The following is a 22,491-nucleotide window of genomic DNA, read 5'->3' as shown; positions in this document are numbered from 1 at the left end:
GAATAATGACCTTTTGCTGCCTGTTGCTAAAGTAAGAGGTGAACCAATTGTGAGCTACTCCCCTTATTCCATAATAGTCCAACTTCTGGAGCAATATTGTGAGATCAACACAGTCAAATGCCTTTGTTAAATCAAAACATACGCCAAGCGTTCGAAACTTTTTGTTTACCCCATCCAGTACCTCACAGAGAAAAGAGAATATAGCATTTTCAGTTGTCAAACGACTTCTAAAGCCGAACTGTACATTTGATAGCAAATCGTGTGATATAAAATGATCAATTAACCTTACATACACAGCCTTTTCGATAACTTTTGCAAACACTGATGGCATAGAAATAGGTCTAAAATTGTCTACATTATCCCTTTCTCCATTTTTATAAAGCGGCTTAACTACTGAGTACTTTAATCGCTCAGGAAACTGACCATTCCTAAAGGAAAAATTAAAAATATGGCTAAATACAGGGCTAACATGTGCAGCACAGTACTTTAATATTCTACTAGACACTCCATCATAACCATGAGAGTCCTATTATTGGTCCGTTTAAAAGGGCATGAACAGGCGCCTCGACTGCAGCTGCAATTTGCAGCGTGATAAGCCCGATTAGCTCCTGAACCATTTGTAGGAGTTCCTTCAACATGTCCAGTCTCTTGTGACGGTCCTGGAGCAGCCTGCTGCCTCTGGCCTTCAATTTCGTCCTCCTGGCGGCCGCTGACAGAGTGGGGGTGGCATCACTCCTGTTGTCCACTTCGCCTGGTACTCTGACCCCCCGCCGAGGCGTCGCTTTTCTCGCTCGATCGAACCCTCGTTGCCCTGTGGTGGAAGTGGTGGTGGAGGCTGCTCGCCGGACGGCGGTGTCGTTCCGTAGGCAGTCATGGCGCTAGCAGCATTAGCAAAGCTCACCACAGGGTTGACGTGTGCAGGCGTCCGTCTTCTCCCTGGTGCGGTCGCGACTGGCATGTGGATTTGTTGTTCAATGCGAAAGTCAAAATTTATCCAAATATCCTGTCTTCATTCACGCACAGTCTTGCGTAACTGTGCTACTCTCCCATATTCAGAAGTGGTTAATGTGATAGTTAATCGCCGCGCGGGGTAACCGCGTGGTCTCACGTGTCTTGTCACGGGGCCGGCCGCGGTGGCCGAGCGGTTCTAGGCGCTTCAGACCGGAACCGCGCGACTGCTCCGGTCGCAGGTTCGAATCGTGCCTCGGGCGTGGATGTGTGTGATGTCTTTAGGTTAGTTAGGTTTAAGTAGTTCTAAGTTCTAGGGGACTGATGACCTCAGAAGTTAAAGTCCCATAGTGCGCAGAGCCATTTGAACCATATGTGTGTGTGTGTGTGTGCGTGTGTGTGTGTGTGTGTGTGTGTGTGTGTGTGTGTATGTGTGTGTGTGTGTTGTCCTAAGCGTGAGTTAGTTTAAGTTAGAATAAATAACGTGTAAGCTTAGGGACCAATGACCTCTGCAGTTTGGTCCAATAAGATCTTACAACAAATTTTGATAACATATCAGTCACCATATCACCCAATCGCCAATGGTGAGAACGTTGCAGCTTGTCACTTAGATACTGGCATTCAGTTTGCACAACTATAGTCGACGTATTTTCAGAAAAAAGTTATTGTTAAATGACTGATGTTTGAAGTATTGTCGCTTTTGCTTGCTGGTTCTTCTACGATACGTGTCACTATTTGCTGGTGTAGATAGCTGAAGGTTGAGTTTTATCCACTGTTAGTCCATTGTGACAGTATTTTACTACGAGTTAATTTCTTACAGACTGCTGCTTTCGGTACACCTTGCACACAGAGGGTATTCGAACAACCTGGATTCGATTGACTGCGCTTATCTGCGAACTCGTAAAAAGTCAGCTCTACAGTTTCGCATGATTTGAGTTCTACTAACTTCCCGCAATACACAGCATAGTTCGCTACAGCTACTTCTTTCCCGATAAAAAAAGAAACACTGTCTGCTCTGAACAATCATTGTAAATCTTGTTCAGCAATGTAGGAATCTCCGGTATACTGACGTCGGTCATATGTTCGTTGCCAAAGGAAGAACATGTGATTAACCGACAAAACATGCCACATCGTCTTATTTGTAAAACGCGGAACACAACCATCTTCGATAACAATATATCAATATTTTAAATACTTGCAGAAATTTTTTCAACAATTTGATAAACGTATGCTTTATCAGAGATAGTGGCTGTAAACCAAATCTGGATTTTTGTGCAGGTCGTCAGTCCGCAAGTAAATGGAAGAATTCGAACATTTAATTATATCACTTGTCCACTTTTGCTATCAGATCGGGATAACCAGCACACTCATCACTGCCGCAAGACACTAGGGGTTGCCAAAGTTCTGCACTTTTCGATGGATGACAGTGTTATTTCATCTTAGACCCACCCAAACGAGTAGAAACTTCTGGGTAGCCTTCGAGCAAGAGAGAATCCGGTCAGTTATGGTTGGGTCTGAGAAAGTACAGAGATTGGACAAAAATACAGAAACGCCGCGAGAAATGCGCAGGTTTGAGCATAAATGCAGATCCTGGCAAAGCCTGCAGGTTGCACTGCTTTGTTTGACCACGAACGACACATGTGCAATTCCCTCAATACGTTGCATGTGTCGGTCGCGGTGAGAACAGTGTTATATGTAGCTTTCTGTGTATTATGTTGGAGCTAAGTGTCTTCGAAAGTGGGCAAATTATCGATGCTCGTATAGCGAGTGGGTCCGTAGCCAAGGTAGGCGAAGTGTTTGGTATTTGGCGAGGCACCTTATAAAATTTTATACTGCATACGGAGATAGAGGAAAAATATCACCCGATAAGTCACAGCGTGGACAAAAATATGTGTTGAGTGATTGTGACGGATGGTCATTGAAGAGGACTGTGGCGAAAAATAAGAACGACAGTTCCAAGAGTCAAGCAGAACGGAAAGTTGCTCTCGCGAACCTTGGCAGCAACGAAACAACACAACTCCATAAGTAGGGAATTGCAGGGTGGGCTGGAATTTCAAAACCATTCACCGATGATGCAAGTACCTGTAACAGAAAAACGTGATGCTGAAGCTCCTGCGCTATGGAGCAACGGAAGAATGTCATTTCGTCGGATGAGTCTTGATTCACATTGTTTCCAACTTCTGGCCGAGTTTACGTCCCAAGAGCGGATATTGCGGGGCTTTGACGATTTGGACAGCCATAGCGTGGTATTCAGTATGATCCACGGTTACTCTGAAAGGCAGCATTACTGCCAAGGACTAGGTGACCATTTCGGCTGTTCACGTCCACACCACACTAAAGTATTTGTTCCCCAATGGCGATGTTGTTCACATCTTCGCTAGCTCGCATGGTGGATGAGGATGAATTGTCACATATTCCCCGGCAACCTCAGTCGACAGATCTCAATACTATTGAGCATTTGTGGTCTACTTTGGAGAGAAGGGTACGTGATCGCTAGCCACCTTCATTTTCGTTACCTAAACTTGCCGCTGTTTTGAAGAAGGTATGGTATAAGATTCAATTGAAAACATACGGGGCCTGCATTTATCCATTCCCAGAGGACTGGAAGCTTTTCTGAATGCCAGCGGTTTGCCTACACTGTACTAGCCATGGTAATGAGTTGTTTTTGTGGTATTCCAATATTTTAATTTCCCTCCCACCTCCCTCGACCCCCCCCCCCCCCCCCCCATCAGTGTGTACCGGCATCTTTACTTGAATTAAAAACGAGATTTTATTTCCATCACTCTTTCGAAGGAAAAAAAATGGTTCAAATGGCTCTGAGCACTATGGAACTTAACATCTGAGGCCATCAGTCCCCTAGAACTTAGAACTACTTAAACCTAACTAACCTATGGACATCACAAACATCCATGCCCGAGGCAGGACTCGAACCTGTGACCGTAGCGGTCGCGCGGTTCCAGACTGAAGCGCCTAGAACCTCTCGGCCACAACGGCCGGCTTTCGAAGAAATGAAAAGTAACTTATAGATCAGAGGAAGTGAGAATCATGGTAAAGTAACACTGTGTGCAGCGTTGTTTAAGAACTACGTGAAAAAATAATTATCATCACCAGCCGAAAGTAAGAAAGCGAAAAGCAAGGCGTTCTTCTTGAGAAACGTTTCAGAGCAACTTCTGAGAACTAGTTTCAGAGACAGACTTTTAACACATTTTTGCTACCTCCGACCTATATCTTGCAGTCCGCCCCGATAGCTGAGTGGTCAGCGCGGTGGTCTGTCACGCCAAGGGGCCTGGGTTCGAATTCTGGCTGGGTCGGAGATTTTCTCCACTCAAGGACTGGGTGTTGTGTTGTCCTCATTATCATTTCATCATCATCAGTGGAAGGCAACGGGTAACCACCTCTGGAATCACTTTCCTAGACGCTCATGCGGTGGACCTCTCTGACGAGGCTTCCCCCATGACAAGACTTGCCGTAAGGCACAACACAAAGTTTTAGTTACATCTTACAGGTGAGGAAGGGAAGGACAATCAGTGTTTAGCGTCCAGTCGACGACGAATAGTCAAAGATAGGGAAGGAAATCGGCTGTGTAATTTTCAGAATAAAAGAGCATTAACTGATTTATGGAAACCCATAAAAACCTACATATAATTGTCCGGACCAACATCTGAACGACGCTCCTACACTAAGATTATTTTTTTTCTATTTCCTGTGCTTTCGATTACATTATTCTCTACTTTATTTTCTTTCTGCATTAGAAGATTTGGTTTAGCACGAGTTTTGTAACTTTGTTTCTTTGTGCAATTTTCTTTCTGTATCCGTCGTGGACTTCCAATTAATGGAACTGTTATTCTTATTTTTTCTGATGTTCTGTGTTCACGCTTTGGAAGATGTTATTCAAAGTCATTTTCCATGAACAGAAGAAGGTGGTGTAATTTTGTATAAAACCTAAATTGTTCTACTCGGTATAATATTAAGCGAGATGTGTAGTGTTGTAGAAACTCATCGATATGTCGACAGAGAAAACCGCCGACAGATATTCTGGAGCAAAGAGATGACTGTCGTTGCAGGTGTGTGCTGCTGTATTGTACCCGCCACCGACGTAAAATAGCTGTTTGATTACTTTTGTGATCTCCGTGCGTACCGTGGACAAGCACCTAATAACCATACGTCTCTGGCTGCTTTTCGATCGGAACTGCCACTCGACAGATTGATCTGAAAGCTATGATGTGCAGTTCGCGAAGCCGAGTGAATGCTATACATCTGAAAGCTATGATGTGCAGTTCGCGGAGCCGAGTGAATGCTCTACATGGGCGAATTTCGCAATCGGAGGAGAAAAATGGTGATCGAAATTTCATGAGAAGTTCCCGTCGCAATGAAAAACGCCTTTGTTTTAATGATTGCCACTCCAATTCACGTATCATGTCTGTGGCACTATTTCCCCTATTTCTCGTTAATACAAAACGAGCTGGCCTTCTTTCAACTTTTTCGATGTCGTCTGACAGTCTCACCTCTCCACCTACTCCAGAATAGGGCGGACAAGCGTAGTGTAAGCAATCTCTTTAGTAGACCTGTTGCACCTTCTAAGTGTTCTGCCAATGATTCACATTCTTTGGTTTGCTCTACCCACAACACTATCTAAGTGATCGTTCCAATTTAGGTTATTTGTAGTTGTAATCCTCAAGTATTTAGTTGAATTTACAGCCTATAGGTTCGCGTGACTTATCGTGTAATCGAAACTTAGCAGGTTTCTTTTAGTATTCATGTGAATAACTTCACACTTTTCTTTATTCAGGGTCAATTAACGCTTTCGCACCAGACAGATATCGTATCTAAATCATTTTGCAATTCGTTTTGGTCATCTGATGACTTTGCAAGACGGTAAATGACAGCATCATCTGCAAACAAACTAAGAGGTCTACTCAGATTGTATCCTATGTCGTTAATATAGATCAGGAAGACCAGGTAGCCTATAGCACTTCCTTGCGTAACGCCGGATATTACTTCTGTTTTACTCAATTACTTTCCGTCTATTACTATGAACTGTCACCTTTCTGACAGGAAATCACGAGTCCAGTCACATAAGTGAGGTGATATTCCAGGCACGCAGTTTGGTTAGAAGATACTTGTGAGGAACGGTGTCGAAAGCCTTCTGGAAATCTAAAGATATGGAATCAATTTGACATCCCCTGTCGAGAGCACTCATTACTTCGTGAGTATAAAGAGCTAGTTGTATTCCGCAAGAACGATATTTTCTGAATCCTTGCTGGCTATGTGTCAATAAATCGTTTTCTTCGAGGTACTTCATGATGTTCGAATACAGTATATGTTCCAAAACCCTACTGCAAATCTAAGTTAGTGATAGGGGCCTGTAATTCAGCGGATTAGTCCTATTTCCCTTTTTGGGTACTGGTGTGACCTGAGCAATTTTCCAGTCTTTAGGTGCGGATCTTTCTGTGAGCGAGCAATTGTATATAATTGCTAAATATAGAGCTAATGTATCAGCATATTCTGAAAGGAATCTGACTGGTATACAGTCTGGACCGGAGGTCTTGCATTTATTGATTTAAGCTGCTTTGTACACCGAGCATATTTGCTTCTATGTTTCTCATCTTGCCAGTTGTTCTTGACTGGAATTCAGGAATATTTACTTCGTCTTCTTTGGTGAAGGAGTTTCGCTGTCCGCTGTAGCCGAGCGGTTCCAGGTGCTTCAGTCCGGAACAACGCGGCTGCTACGGTCGCAGGTTCGAATCCTGCCTCGGGTATAGATGTGTGTGTTGTCCTTAGGTTAGTTAGGTTTAAGTAGTTCTAAGTCTAGGGGACTGATAACCTCATATGTCAAGTCCGATAGTGCTCAGAGCTATTTCAACCATTTACCACGACTGTAGTTTTCGTGCATGAGACATCTAAATCTGCAGACGGAATGGTAACGGAAATTCAGAAAACAGTAACAGAAGGGGAACAAATCACACGATCCTCAATAGAAAGCCCATCAGTGGCTGCAAACCTCACAGAAACTCACTCCAAAGCCGAAGAGATAAATCAAATTAAAAAAATCAAATTCGAAAGTTGAAAAGGAAAACAGAAAAACTGATGAAACTAAGACATGTGACAAGCCGATACCATAGATACAAGGTGGCGTTAGCTCCGAAACATGTGTCCGTGACGACCAAGTCAATCGAAAAAACAAAAAGCAAACCGCTCAGAAAAAAACAAAAACTGACGGTCAGAAACCTCTAAAGTTAAAGGTGATACCCCTGAACATCCTATTACAACATCGTGCCAGATTAAAGATGTCACCCACGCACACCCTGATAAAGAATCAAGTAAAATTATACTAGGCAAACGAAAGAAACAAGATCCCCATCAAGTAAAAGGGGAAAAAATCTGAAGGCCGATATGCTAAGAAATGTGTACGGACGTCTGATTTCAACAATATTTACTCATACAGTTCCAGAGATGAGGGAAGTGTAAAACCAATGGAATGGGCAGACGATATAGACGATGAGGTGTCCGCATATAATAACGATAAATGACGCACTGTCATACCCCCTGGAATATTTTTTTTTAGTCATCAGTCTTCTGACTGGCTTGATGCGAACCACTACTAATTCCTCTCCTGTGCCAACGTCTTCATCTCAGAGTAGCATTTGCAATCTACGACCTCAATTATTTGCTGGATATGTTCCCATCTCTGTTTTCCTCTACAATTTTACCCTCTACTGCTCCCTCTAGTACCATATGAGAGAAACCAGTGATACAGCTTCTCTTGAATTTTCATATGTACAGTTTGGGCCTACAGCACAGATAAAACCGATTCACCGTAAGATCAACAGATTTCAGAAGTATGAATAAATGCTACAATCTCACAATAGACGGTGATGTGCTTTAGGCCCGTATGATTCTCAGCACCTCAAATGGATTACTGTATGATAAAATTAATAACTTTATATACTATAACTCATTCAGAAACCCACAAAGTAGGTTTACTGTCATTAGAACGTTAACATATACTGACTTTATCTCAGGAGTGTGCTATCGTCTAGCTGGATTTATGCCGAGTGAATGGGGATAAATGTCTGCTGCTGTATGCTACCACCTGGTGGCACTGAAGTAAACTTCTAGTCGAGTGGCAAGTGCACATGGTAAACCCTGCACGTTGTTTATCAAATCTATATGTATTTGGCCGGCCGGTGTGGCCGAGCGGTTCTAGGCGCTTCAGTCTGGAACCGCGCGGTCGCTACGGTCGCAGGTTCGAATCCTGCCTCGGGCGTGGATGTGTGTGATGTCCTTAGGTTAGTTAGGTTTAAGTAGTTCTAAGTTCTAGGGGACTGATGACCTCAGATGTTAAGTCCCATAGTGCTCAGAGTCATTTTTATATGTATTTGCCCCGTAAGGCAATTACGTCACACGGGTTGCGCATGTGCAACAGTTTCTTAAAATGTACTCAACTGAAAGTGCGTCCACGACGTTGATGCCAGTCTGAGGAGCAGTAGCATGGTAACTTTAAGTGTCAGATCGCAGGATCTATGTTACATTTAATACCACTCTAAGAAAAATCACCAATAAATCTGCAAGTTGTCAAAAGTTAGAGTGTCCACAGACTCTTGAGCTCTTATACAGCAGCTGCCGCTGGTCCTACCACACTGTCCCATCTACTTATCAGTTTTCCATGTATTCCTGTCCTCGCAGATTCTCTGTAGACCCTCCTTATTGCTTACCTTATCAGTCCACCTAATTTTCAACATTCTTCTGTAACGCATCATCTCAAGTGACAAATTCTCTTCTTTTCCGGCTTTCCCACAGTACATGCCTCATTACGATACAATGTTGTGCTTCTGACATACATTCTCAGAAATGAGAATGCTAGGAGATTGCGCACGCTTTTCCATCGTGAGAGTGAGTCAGTTAGAGACTTGTGCCAAGTTAACTGGCTGCGCTGAGACCCAGAAGCGCGAGTAAAAGTTTGATCCTAAAATATATCATGTCTTAAAGTGAAAAGAGAAGAGATAAGAGTTGTGATCATGATGAAATATTCGGAGCAGCAATTTGTGAACTAAAAGCGAGCTAGTAGGAAGGTAACCCATCTCTGAATCTACGTGACCTGAATGTTGTTCGATTGTGAGATTCTGATGGGGAACTATAAATTGTCAGCGAGTGATTTAATAAAACAGCAGTTTACTGAAAGACTCTTATCATTTCAAGAAAATAATTAATTATAATTCCACATGTAGAGAACAAGCAGTGATCAGATTGGTCTAGGCATTGGGCTCAAACAATTATTGCATAATTGATTGGTGGGACCACTTTACATTCATCCGACAGCCACAAAACTGAGTGAACCTAATTGTATAAACCAGAGAAGGGGTATGTTACAAGTTTCAGTTTCGTTTTCGTACACGCTAACCAGAGACGACACTAACCCATCTACCGAAGTCCGAGAACTACCTTGGCGCTTGCAGCTGATACTGAAATCAGGGTGACTAGTTAATCTAGCCATAATATTCAAGAACATTGTTAGGATATTAATTTTGTTTTAGGATTTACACAAAAATATGTTTAGTAGAATCTACATTAATTATCACACGTGCATATAGCACAGCAACATACAGGATGTTACAAAAAAGTATTCCATATTTTGAGAGGTGACAGTATGGACCAAAATTAGAAAGCAACGTGATGGGTGGGCTCCAAAATACATACCTTAAGAGGTACAAGCATTTGTTCAGTAGAAGAATTACGTTTCCCAGTAGCGAAGATAAACAGTTGCATATTGCTCTTAAGGTATGCGTTGTAGAGCCCATGTTTCCATTAATTTTTTCTTGTTTTAGTCCGTACTGTAACCTTTCACGACGGGGTGTTATTTTTTTAACAACCCTGTGTAAATAACATTCATTTGTAGAAATAAAAATATCTACAGAAAAATGCTTCCTGAATTTCATAATTCGCAAAATCCTTGACAAGGCCACTAATTACATTTAATTTTAAAGAAGGGCCCAATGAAACATCTGCGTTGCAATTGCTGGTTTTGTAGAGGGTTTCGAACGTGGCAGTTTTAATACCTGCTGTTAATTTTTTATTATGGCACAGGCTATACAATAAAATTTTTTTTCATGCACTGAAACTTACACATATACTGAAGTTCCTGTTATTTTAGGCATTTCATGTGGTGCCATTGTGGGCTTGCTGAACTACATATTTAGTTGTATTGTTGTAGTCATAACTCACGAAGACAGTGTAGGACGTTGAATGAACATATGGCCGGCCGGGGTAGCAGAGCGGTTCTAGGCGCTACAGTCTGGAACAGAACGACCGCTACGGTCGCAGGTTCGAATCCTGCCTCGGGCATGGATGTGTGTGCTGTCCTTAGGTTAGTTAGGTTTACGTAGTTCTGAGTTCAAGGGGACTGATGACCTTAGGAGTTAAGTCCCATAGTGCTGAGAGCTATTTGAACCATTTGAATGAACATATTGATACAGATGTAGTGGACACTCAGAGGAATTAGACTGAGAAATACTACAGAAGAAAATTTATTACTAGTTTATTAACTCCCAGTTAAGCATGAGATCCACGTGGTAACAATCAGCATCACACTGTAGGTAATAAAGAATGGCTTTCCCTGCCTCAGATACTACTGAAGGGCTCTGGTTACTTTTGTATCCTGTCCACTCGTCTAATACATGGTGCCTAGGGAGCTGTTTTTTCGGATCGCTAGACAACAAATGGTTCAAATGGCTCTGAGCACTATGGGACTTAACATCTGAGGTCATCAGTCCCCGAGAACTTAGAACTACTTAAACCTAACTAACCTAAGGTCATCACACACATCCATGCCCGAGGCAGGATTCGAACCTGCGACCGTAGCAGTCGCGCGGTTCAGGACTGAAGCGCCTAGAACGGCTCGGCCACCGCGGCCGGCGCTAGACAAAAATTCAAGCAAATTGTATTAATGGAGTTTGTTACAGTAAGTTAAACTGACAATACTTAACTCTGCGTATTCACAAATGTGTGTCGCAAGCAAATGGCGACATGCAAATAATCAACGTCCTGCGGTATATGCAATTTCATTACAAGCAAAACGATACAGTTCATGTCACTGTCGTAGCGTTTGTATGACGGCTCGTCGTCGTCGTCTAGGCGGCTTGCCGTTGATATTCTCTTCGTGTAGATGCCGCTCGTGTCTTAGTGTCAACCTAGTCAGCGTATTGTTGGCTGACGTCGTCTCACAACCCTCTCCGCTCTTCCGTTCTTGAACGTCATGCCGGGACTTTGTCGTTACGCTGGAACAATTACGAGAGCAGGCATTCCGCAACGTCGTTTTCGGCTGGTACAATACTAAAATTAACTATTTTTATTAAAGCTTTTCTATAATTTTGTTGTGGTAGATGAAGAAAACGTTTGATCGGTGAATAATTATTTAGAAGTTATTACATATTTTTATTGTTTTTATAACCAGTAGGAAATCGTGATAGAAAAATTCAGAGCAGCATAACTATGTCGACCACAGTGCACTTACTTTACAGTTGCAGTGTCAGATACACGGCTCAGTACCGTATCCGTACGCGTGTACCTAAATGCAGGGGCAGGTCGACGATGTCACGATACAACATGGTGGAATCCATGATGTGGCGGAAAATTCTGCAACAAAAGAGAATTTAAATTGGCGACATCTTCAAAAATATTCAGATGGACTGAAATATTTGATAAATATACTACATACAGACATTGACAATACTGGTGTAACTTATAGTATTTCAGTGTCTATTATTTATCAAAAGTACTTGTTGTTGTTGTTGTTATGGTCTTCAGTCCGAAGAACTGTTTGATGCGAGCCTCTTCATCTCTGAATGACTACTGCAACCTACATCTTTCTAAATCTGCTTACTGTATTCATCCCCCTCTACGATTTTTATCACCCACACTTCCCTCCAATACTAATTGGTGATCCCTTGATGTCTCAGAATGTGTGTTATCAACCGACTCGTTCTTTTGGTCAAGTTTTGTCACAAATTCCTTGTCTTCCAATTTCTGTTCAGTACTTTCTCATTAGTTACGTGATCGACCCATCTAATCTTCAGCATTCTTCTGTAGCACCACATTTCGATAGCTTCTATTCTCTTTTTATCTAAAATGTTTATCGTCCATGTTTCACTATCGTTCATGTTTCAGTTCCATATATGGCTACACTCCAGACAAAGGCCTTCGGAAAAGACTACGTAACGCTTGCTACACTCCAGACAAAGGCCTTCGGAAAAGACTACGTAACGCTTAATTCTATATTCGATGTTTACAAATTTCTCTTCTTCAGAAATGCTCTTCTCGCCATTGACAGTCTACACTTTATAGCCTATCTACTTCGGCCATAATCAGTTATTTTTCTGCGCAAATAACAAAACTCATTTGCTACTTTAAGTGTCTCGTTCCCTAACCTAATTACCTTAGCATCACCTGATTTTATTGACTACATTCCATTATCCACGTATATCCAGGAGAGGCGCTACAGGCGATAACGTGCTGCCAGCAAAGCTACTCTCGTCGGCCGTCTGCTGCCATAGTCCATTAACGCCAAATTTCGTCGCAGTCTCCTAACGGATACGTTCGTCGTAAGTTCCACAATGATTTCCGCGATTATTTCACGCAGTGTCGCTTGCCTGTTTACACTGACGACGCTACGCAAACGCTACTGCTCTCGGTCGTTAAGTGAAGGCCGTCAGCCCCTGTGTTGTCTGTAGTGAGAGGTAATGTCTGAAATTTGATATTCACAGCACTTTCTTTACAGTGTGGATCTTGGAAATTTGAATTCGTTAATGAATTACAAAATGCAATGTCCCATGCGTCCAGATTCAACTACCATTCCACGTTCAAAGTCTTCTAATTTCAGTCGTGCAGCCACAATCACGTTGGAAACCTTTTCACATGAACCACCTCAGTACAAATGACAGCTCCGCCAACAATTCACTGCCCTTTTATACCTTTTGTATGCGATACTACCACCAACTGTGTAGGTGCGTATGCTAACCCGTTACTTTTGTGACCACAGTGTACACTGAGGTGTGTAACGCTGGAAATGCATATCCTCCTATTTCCATCTATTGCACTGCAAATTTTTTTCCTTATTTTGTTACCTGAAGATATAACATTTCTGTGTCTTTGTATATTGTAATTGTTTTACTATTTGTATATATATGCATTTATGTCGATTTATAATTGGTTTGTTTTGTGAATATTATTTGTATTTATACGCTGGGTCTGGCCTAGGGAAAACTATGCTATCGAACGAATACATCGATAGGTCGTGTGGAGAACCAAAGTGTTTAGGATCTTTGGTAGTGTGAACTCGGTCGCGTGGAGCGCGGGCAGAGGGGAGTCTGGCTGGGGTGGTGCAGTGGAGCAGGTGTGTTGTGTGACGCTCCCGCGAGTTGCCGCGTTTTCGGGGTTGGGCAGCATGTAATTGCGCTCGACTTGCTATGATAGCTTCTGACACGGTGTCGCGGACGGGAAGCATTAGCTGGCGCACATCAAGAGCCCGTTTCGCCTGGTGACCGTGTCGAGAAGAAGGCGCGCCAACATCCAGCTTCTGCAGCAGCGACGGCCGACAATGAGTGACTGTTGCCACCTCCTCGATCGACGACTTCAAACTTTCAATCAACCAACAAGGAAGACTGGAAGCATGTAAAGTTTTAGAACTGTATGGCAGACCTCAGCTTTTCAAACTGTTCCATTTTCATAACTAAATTACAGCAATGTAGCATGAACCTTTGTTGCTCATTGTCCCAATTGCATTACCAAGCAGGGTCCCTTCCTTTTCCGGAATGAACCCAAGTGTCATTGAAATTCAAATGCCAGCATCATTCGATTTCACTGCTTTAATTTCAAAGTTCAGTTAAGGTATTCATAGCTGGCTACAATATTTAGATTACACAAGCACAAATTAAGAGTGCGAGTTTTGTTACCGTATTTTAGCTTACCCGTGACTGCAGCTCAGCTTGGTACGTACTAAATTTTACTATTGTTAATTGTTCAGAATCATTTAATTCAAGTTCAAAGTTAAATCTCTTATTTCTAAATTGCGTAGATTCAAGTTGCTTTTGAAATGATTGTTGAGGTAGTCCAAGACTAACCGTATTTTACTGAATTTCGATGTATTTCAGAAAGAAAGCTCACTATTAACTTCAGTCACTAAATTAACTTTCGATTTTCCGGTTTTATTAATTCTTTTGCTAAATTAAGTCAGAGTGTAGCGAAATTTATTACTTCTGACAAACTTTCAGTTTTCACACTACATGTGTCAACATTCAGTTGCCACGCTTCTAGTGCTAATTATATGTGTAATAACCTTTCTTTTTCAGTTACTATAGTAATTGTCCTTAGGATTGGCGACCGTAATTTCCCCCAAATCTCAAATATCTAATGACCGCTAGTTAATTGTTAACGTAACGGCCGCACATTAACTTTCTTTATTAACTTTACCCCTTTTCAAAATTAATTTCCACCAGTTTCATTTGCGTTTTTCCTTTCATTTAGGTGTAACCCTTTCCTCCCTATTTACCGACAAATTAACTTCGGTGACGATTGCTTTTCCCAAATTTCCATTAGGTACACGCGTTTTAATTTTTCACTGTCATTAAGGTCGATAAGTGAGGGGGAGGTTACAGGTGTATAGGGAAATCTAGTCTGTGGTACAATGTGAGTGTCCATAATTTCAAAACGCTATGAGGCCATAGTTAGCTGTTTTAGCGATAAGTTCTTCTAATCTTATTGCTTGTTTTTCCATCTTTTTTATAGATTTTGTAGTAGACTGTATAGCTGTGTAGATTGTGCTGTCGTATCTATTCTTTGTTCGGGATATCGTTAACGTGTTCGTGATAGAGATTATTCAAGTAAGAGATTATGCCTGTTGGTGTTTTGTAAAGTTATTCATGGGAAGAAGCAACTGCCTCTGCAGCTAACGCTTGTGCAGTGGCGCTTCACTCGGAGCTCGAATCATTGTGATGTATGAAAATTTCACTGCCAGTGTTTCGCCAGCGTGGCGAGTAGAGGTGGTGTCATGAAGCGGCTGATTACGTCGTTGCGCTTGAATTCCAAACCTCTCTGCAACGTCTCATGAAGTGAGAACATGCGATGCTGTTGATGGTGACCCTTTCGTCGGATGCGGACGTTATTTTCGAGAGGAGTAGATCAACATTACACTGTACAAGTCATCTACGTGACACTGATAAGCACTTGATTGACACTCATCACAGGTGGGAGGAAGGAAACGGCAAACCACCTCCACTAGAACCTTTCTGTGAGCGATGGTGTAGGATTCCTGCATTTGCTGCTTCTACATTTATTCCCTGAGACAACTTATATACTGAAAGTGTCCTGCCAAATGATGAGTGATTCTGTTGGAACACTCTCATATCGTTTTGCTTTTCTAAACTGTTCATTTAACACTAGCTAACTGTTTACGACTATAATCAGCCTTTTAGACTGAAGTATGTCATTGTATTCTTTATGATTGTGTTTTTGATAAAAGACAATTTGGGTCCACACTCCTGACTCCTTTCCTAATCCAGCTAACATGAAAATCAATCACGACAAATAATGACAGAGAGGTAAATCATGAAAAGGAAGAATAGGAAGATACTGGATATGCCTCGCTAGCTGTATTCTGAGCGACACATACACCTGCTGTCCGCAGCTCGTGGTCGTGCGGCAGCGTTCTCGCTTCCCGCGCCCGGGCTCCCGGGTTCGATTCCCGGCGGGGTCAGGGATTTTCTCTGCCTCGTGATGACTGGGTGTTGTGTGATGTCCTTAGGTTAGTTAGGTTTAAGTAGTTCTACGTTCTAGGGGACTGATGGCCATAGATGTTAAGTCCCATAGTGCTCAGAGCCATTTGAACCATACACCTGCTGTGATTAAAATACGTATACAGATTGGTTTCCACCAGCAGTTTCAATGTGAGCATAAGCAGAACAGAAATAATTGCAACTAGCGTGCCCAGTAATTATCTCCTTTTAATAGAATATACTAGTAGACAGATAATTCGATACTCCTAGTAATAGGCAAGGAATAAGCAACTCAGATTTTATTGAAGTAATAGCGTTTTTCTCTGACGTAGTATTTTCGCCTGAACGAATTCTTACTTCAGTCAAGTGCCTCTGAGGGCGGAGCAGACAATGCAGACCCTCCGTAAGACACTCTAGCGAGGGAGCCTTACGAGTTCCTTTCCTACTTTCCAGGGGCAATAGTGGTTTACATTTGTTGGAATGTGCTATGATGGACAGTCTTGTGATTGACGGTGGAGTTACACCTACTCCGGATACTCCGGCACCAGCAGCATGGAGACAACTTAGAAACTGGCAATTGGTTACTGTTGGATCTTGCCCACTCATCACGTATAGGGTGCCTGAGGGATGCTGCGTTGTCGGAATGATATACAACAATTCAAGCAAATAACATTAGTAGTTTTATTTCTATAAAACAGTTTTGACAATACTTAACTTTGGAGTTATATCGGTTTCGCAAGTAACATGCAAACAGTAATGTTAGTCGCTATAGACAAATTTCCAGTAAGTTGACACATGTCACTGATTACTGGTCTGCAATACTAAGTCCGATCTACGATTGTTCCTGTACTGTCCGTATACTGGGCCGATCTGAGCGGCCGAGGCTGGCAGCAGCCGTGCGTATATTCACTTCTTGCTGGGGGCGCCCCTTGCGCGGCCCGGTCCTCGTCAGCTGGCTATTGGCTGACGTTTCCTCATCGCCTTCTCTTGTTTTCCGTTCTTCCTCTTCGTTCCGGCGCTTGTGGTTAGGCCAGAACTGTACGACCACAGCTAACTTGCCGGTGCTAGCAGAAAATTGCCAATCTGTTGATTGAGTAGAAAGTTACGCTCTCACCAGACTTAGTGACGCTAAAGGTGTTTACAAGAACCGTGAGAACTTTCGTGGTTTAGTTACGATACGTTTGAAACTAGTCTGAATGGCAGGGAAGCTGTCTCAACTCTCAATAGGCTAAGGCTGAGACAAAAGCTCTCACTGGCCGCTAAAATGCGGCGTGGACATGTCTGAGGATCATAGAACGAGAGGAGGGGAGTCGAGAGGAAAATTTTTCTCTGTTCTGAAATGTCAGCAAATAATCACGAGCCCTGGATTGCTGACGCGGTATTTGGTCGGATAATCTGTATGAGAGGCCAGAATTACAGAAATGGAAAGTACAGAGAGCGTTCGGCGTCGGAAGTAGACAGAGAGAACATTTTCGGTTTCGGAGAGTGGTGAGGAGATCATGTTGTTTCGGAGAACGGTGGGGGACGACAGCTTTTTGGTTCAGATATTAACCCTTTAGTGACCAAATTATTTCCGGAAGTTGTAGACCTATGAACACTTTATTGGGCTATGAAACCGTTCATAAAATCATAGTTTAAATATTGAAAGTGAGAGTTTAGCCTACGAGTATAAAAAAATAGTGGGAACTATTGTTCCCACCGAACTCTGGAGTAACTTAACTTGCTAATTTAAAAAAAAAATTGTATTACCTTTAATTTTTAGTACAAAAAGATGTTAAACATTACATGTATATTTGTATTAGTTCATACTGTCCTTTGAGTTCACTAAGGTGATGTATTATGGAACTTAGAGAAGCATGGTGCTGCACACAAAAGGTACACGACAGTTTCTACACATTATTTTTGTTCTCTTTTCTCTGTTCTTGGTGCTGAATAGGCGGCATCTTCTGTTTGTTGTACCTTTTCTAGGGAAATGAGTTCCAACTTTCTCCAGAAAAACTTCATCTGGTACTCCAGACACACCTCTTTTTGGTGTTTGAAAATGAACAGGCCTCTTACGACTTGAGAAGCCATCGATAAGCTGCCTTGCGAAGTGCAATCTAAATGTTAGCTGGTCTGCTTCTGTCTTCTGTAGCTTCCACATAACGTAGGAATTGACAACTGCCAAATCCACAAGAAAGAAAAACAGTTTGTGCCACCACTTCCATGAACGACGGCCTACAGCATACCGTTCACGCAGCTGATCAAATCTATCCACTCCTCCCATTATTTTATTATACTCTGCCACAGCCAATGGGCAGAATACTTCACTTCTGCTTCCACTAACTTACCTTGTAATGTTTATGAAATTTTCAGTCAAATCCAGCAAATATACACGAATACTATCTCCCTCATAAATATAAAAGTAGATAAATACAAGTCACTTCACACGCAAAAGGAAAGCACACTATCCAAAAAACGCTGTAGCGGTCGAAACAGTGGCTCGTTTTCACGCGGGAACTGCGCTTCTGCATTGATTGGCTCACAAGGTTGAAATACAACAGCATTCGCCTAACCGTAGACAATCTACATATAGTTAGCCCACTCTAACAGAAATGGTAGCACAAGTTAGAAGTGGGAACACGGATTACCACTGAACTTACAGCGAAAACAAGTAAGTGGGAACTATAGTTCCCACTGGTCACTAAAGGGTTTATGGAGAACAGTGGCTGTTCGTTTGAGATCCGAAATGGCGGTGGAATAGTAAATACTCTCTCTGCGGTATTAGGATTGAACAGAGCCTAATCATGGGTGAAGTTTAGGAAATTTGTGATCAAGTTACAGCCAGTTTACAGCTGCAGTTATGATTCTTAATTTTATCATTTCAGTTCTTTCTTGATTTGAGACTCAAAGTTTATTACAGTGACCCCTAAAGTACCATGACTTGCTCGTTAACTTCCACAGTGCAAGTATTAATTCAGGTGCGTGCCTGAACTTTCGTTAATGCCATGAGTAAAGCAATTATTTCTGCCGAATAATTTAAAGTCCATTCAGTCGCGATCCCTTGAATTAACTACATTTTGATACTGTGTTTCCCAGTACTTTGCGCACTCACCATACATGTATTACTTGTAACTGAGGCAGTTTAACATTTCATGATTTTTTTCATTGTTTCGTCATGTTTAGTTCTTCCGATATGCCTAGAGCCCTGAGAAATAAATGTCCATTAATCGAATTCCTTTTGATACAATTTAAGTAGTTGACTATAGATTAAGCAAGGCCACCAGCCATACATATATGTGAGGGCCATTGTTTCTTATGTCAGTTACATGGCGCAAATCTTCTTTTAAATGACAGATAGTTTCCGATCAGCCTACAAGTCATAGGATATGTTACTTAATTTTTGTATCTGTGTTTTGTTGCACGCGGCACCGTTCCAAAGCTGCCAGCCGCGCCAAATTGAATTTCGCGGCGGTCGTGTGTATTAATTGTCTGTGCTGTACAGCAATAGGCCGAACTAGTCGGATGTTTGACTAAAATGGAAGCTTAACTATTTTTATTGACATCTAATGAACTCCGGGATTAGCCAGTGAACTGGCTAATCGTAATAATTTATATCATCCATTTAGTAACGATAGAAAAGTAGGAATAGACGGGATAAAAGAATTTTTTAAGAAAGCTTCGAACATTTAGTTATGGAAGACAGAAGCTACTTCGGCAACTCGAGCTATAGGCTGTAATACACCAGCACCTGAGCAATTCTTTGACTTGATCGGCAGTGTTGATGAATAAAAACTTACTGGGGACAGAATATTTAATGGTGATGAGGCAATAATATCAGTAAACCCTAAAGGCTGCTCTCGAATACTAGCTCTGAAAGTGAGTAGGAAAGTGGGAACTCTTGCCTCTGCTAAAGGGGATAATGCTGTGACAGTGGAGATCTGCTTTTCCGTATTTGGTTTGTGTCCCTCCAATGTCAATTTTCCTAAGGAAACTGATGAGGCTGTAGTTTAAAACCGGCAATATCATTGGTTCACGAAAGAGGCTGACGACTAAAGAGCTCTTTGTAGACTAACTGATCCAAACACTGGTATCTTTCTCAGGGGTGAGAAAACAATATCCAGCGTTTCTCATTCTGTACGGACATTCGATTCCCACAAAAATTTCGGAACTAATCTATCTAGCAAGGGGTAACGGCGTTATATAGGGTGACAATTATTGAACTATGTGAAATAAAGTCTTCATAACTTCTGAACGGTTTGTATTAGGACGTTCAAACTGCACAGTGGCCGCGGGGCATGATGGGAACTAGTATGCGCATTGTTCGTTGGTTTAGCGACGAAGCCCACTTTCATTTGGGTGGGTTCGTCAATAAGCAAACCTGGCTCATTTGGGGGACTGAGAATCCGCATTCCGCTATCCAGCAATCTCTTCACCCTCAATGGGTGACTATGTGGTGTGCAGTGTCCAGTCACGAAATAATCGGTGCGATATTTCTTGATGGCACGGTGACTATAGAACGGCACGTGAAGGTTTTGGAAGATGATTTCATCCCCACTATTCAAAGTGACCCTGATTTCGACAAGGCGTGGTTCATGCAAGACAGAGCTCGACCTCATCGAAGGGGGAGAGTGTTTGATGTCCTGGAGAAGCACTTTGGGGACCACATTCTGGCTCTGTGGTGCCCAGAGGCCACTGTCAGGGGCCTCGATTGGCTGCCATACTCTTCGGATCTGAGCAGATGCGACTCCTTTTTGTGAGGCTGTATTAAAGACAAGGTGTACAGCAATAACACAAAATCCATTGCTGAGCTGAAAACAGTCATTCACGAAGTCATCGACTGCATCGGTGTTCCGAATCTTCTGCGGGTCATGCAGAATTTCACTATTGGCCTGCGTCACATCATCGTCAATGGTGTCAGGCATATCGAACATGTCATAACCTAAATCCGAATATCTGTAGTGACGAAACTTCCTGGCAGATTAAAACTGTGTGCCCGACCGAGACTCGAACTCGGGACCTTTGCCTTTCGCGGGCAAGCGCTCTACCATCTGAGCTACCGAAGCACGACTGAGTTCGAGTCTCGGTCGGGCACACAGTTTTAATCTGCCAGGAAGTTTCATATCAGCGCACACTCCGCTGCAGAGTGAAAATCTCATTCTGGAAACGTCCCCCAGGCTGTGGCTAAGCCATGTCTCCGCTATATTCTTTCTTTCAGGAGTGCTAGTTCTGCAAGGTTCGCAGGAGAGCTTCTGTAAAGTTTGGAAGGTAGGAGACGAGATACTGGCAGAAGTAAAGCTGTGAGTGCCGGGCGTGAGTCGTGCTTCGGTAGCTCAGATGGTAGAGCGCTTGCCCGCGAAAGGCAAAGGTCCCGAGTTCGAGTCTCGGTCGGGCACACAGTTTTAATCTGCCAGGAAGTTTCATATCAGCGCACACTCCGCTGCAGAGTGAAAATCTCATTCTGGAAACGTCCCCCAGGCTGTGGCTAAGCCATGTCTCCGCTATATCCTTTCTTTCAGGAGTGCTAGTTCTGCAAGGTTCGCAGGAGAGCTTCTGTAAAGTTTGGAAGGTAGGAGACGAGATACTGGCAGAAGTAAAGCTGTGAGTACCGGGCGTGAGTCGTGCTTCGGTAGCTCAGATGGTAGAGCGCTTGCCCGCGGAAGGCAAAGGTCCCGAGTTCGAGTCTCGGTCGGGCACACAGTTTTAATCTGCCAGGAAGTTTCATATCAGCGCACACTCCGCTGCAGAGTGAAAATCTCAATCTGTAGTGACGTTTAAATGTTGAACAAAGTGAGCGCACTCCGCAGTTTGTAACTAATTCATGTTTATTTTCAAATAGTTCAATTTTCAAATAGTTCAATAAGTGTGTGTGGCTCCACACATCTCTCAAAGGCTACAACCGTCGAATTCGTAAATGACTGGGATAAAATCCTCTCACTCTGCAGCGGAGTGTGCGCTGACGTGAAATTTCTTCTCCGATTAAATTGGAAATTTGTGTTAAGGATTATGGGACCAAACTGCTGAGGTCATCGGCCCCTAAGCTTACACACTACTTAATTTAACTTACGCTAAGGATAACACACACTCCAATGCCTGAGGGAGGATTCGAACATCCGATGGGGGAGCTGTGCGAACCGTGGCAAGGCGCCCTATACCGCACGGCTACCTCGCGCGGCGGCCGATTAAAACTGAGATTTCAACTCAAGATCTTTGCCTTCCGCAAGAGAGTGCTCTACCGACTGAGTTACCCAAGCACAACTCTCACAGCTTCACTTGCGGCAGTAACTCATCTCCTGCCTTCCCAGTTTGCGAGTTCGAATCTGTCCGGCACACAGTTTTGCCAGGAAGTTTCAGTCATAACACTGTTTGAAATTGCGACCTTATTTGCAGTGCATATTTGTAGTCCTAAACGATGTTCCAGTTGTTAATGAAAATCTGGAATTTTCTCTGTTGAATAGAATGTCTTTTGAACTGAAGATTTAAGGCAACTTCTGATACTGCAGTGCAAACTCCGAAGAAATCTTGAACCGGGCTATCACAATAGTCTAGCATAGCAGGACTGGAAAGTCCATCACAGGTGACAACTCCTGCACCACACTCATCGAACATGCCTCCTTATGGAGAAGCGATACCTCCAGAATGAAACGCCCAGGTTTCCAGTTCTGACAGCATGTTACGAGTTCCAAAAGTGGCACAGGAAAACAAATGCTTGTCATGCAGAAGAGAGAAAACAAGAAGTTTGACATCTCCTGATAAGGCGAAGTTAATTAACGCAGAGGAAGAAAAAACAAAAAAAGCC

This window comes from Schistocerca cancellata, chromosome 2, assembly GCF_023864275.1.
Source record: "Schistocerca cancellata isolate TAMUIC-IGC-003103 chromosome 2, iqSchCanc2.1, whole genome shotgun sequence".
NCBI classification, from domain to species: Eukaryota; Metazoa; Arthropoda; class Insecta; order Orthoptera; family Acrididae; genus Schistocerca; species Schistocerca cancellata.
The sequence above is the reverse complement of the archived record's forward strand: the minus strand, read 5'-3'. Positions refer to the sequence as shown.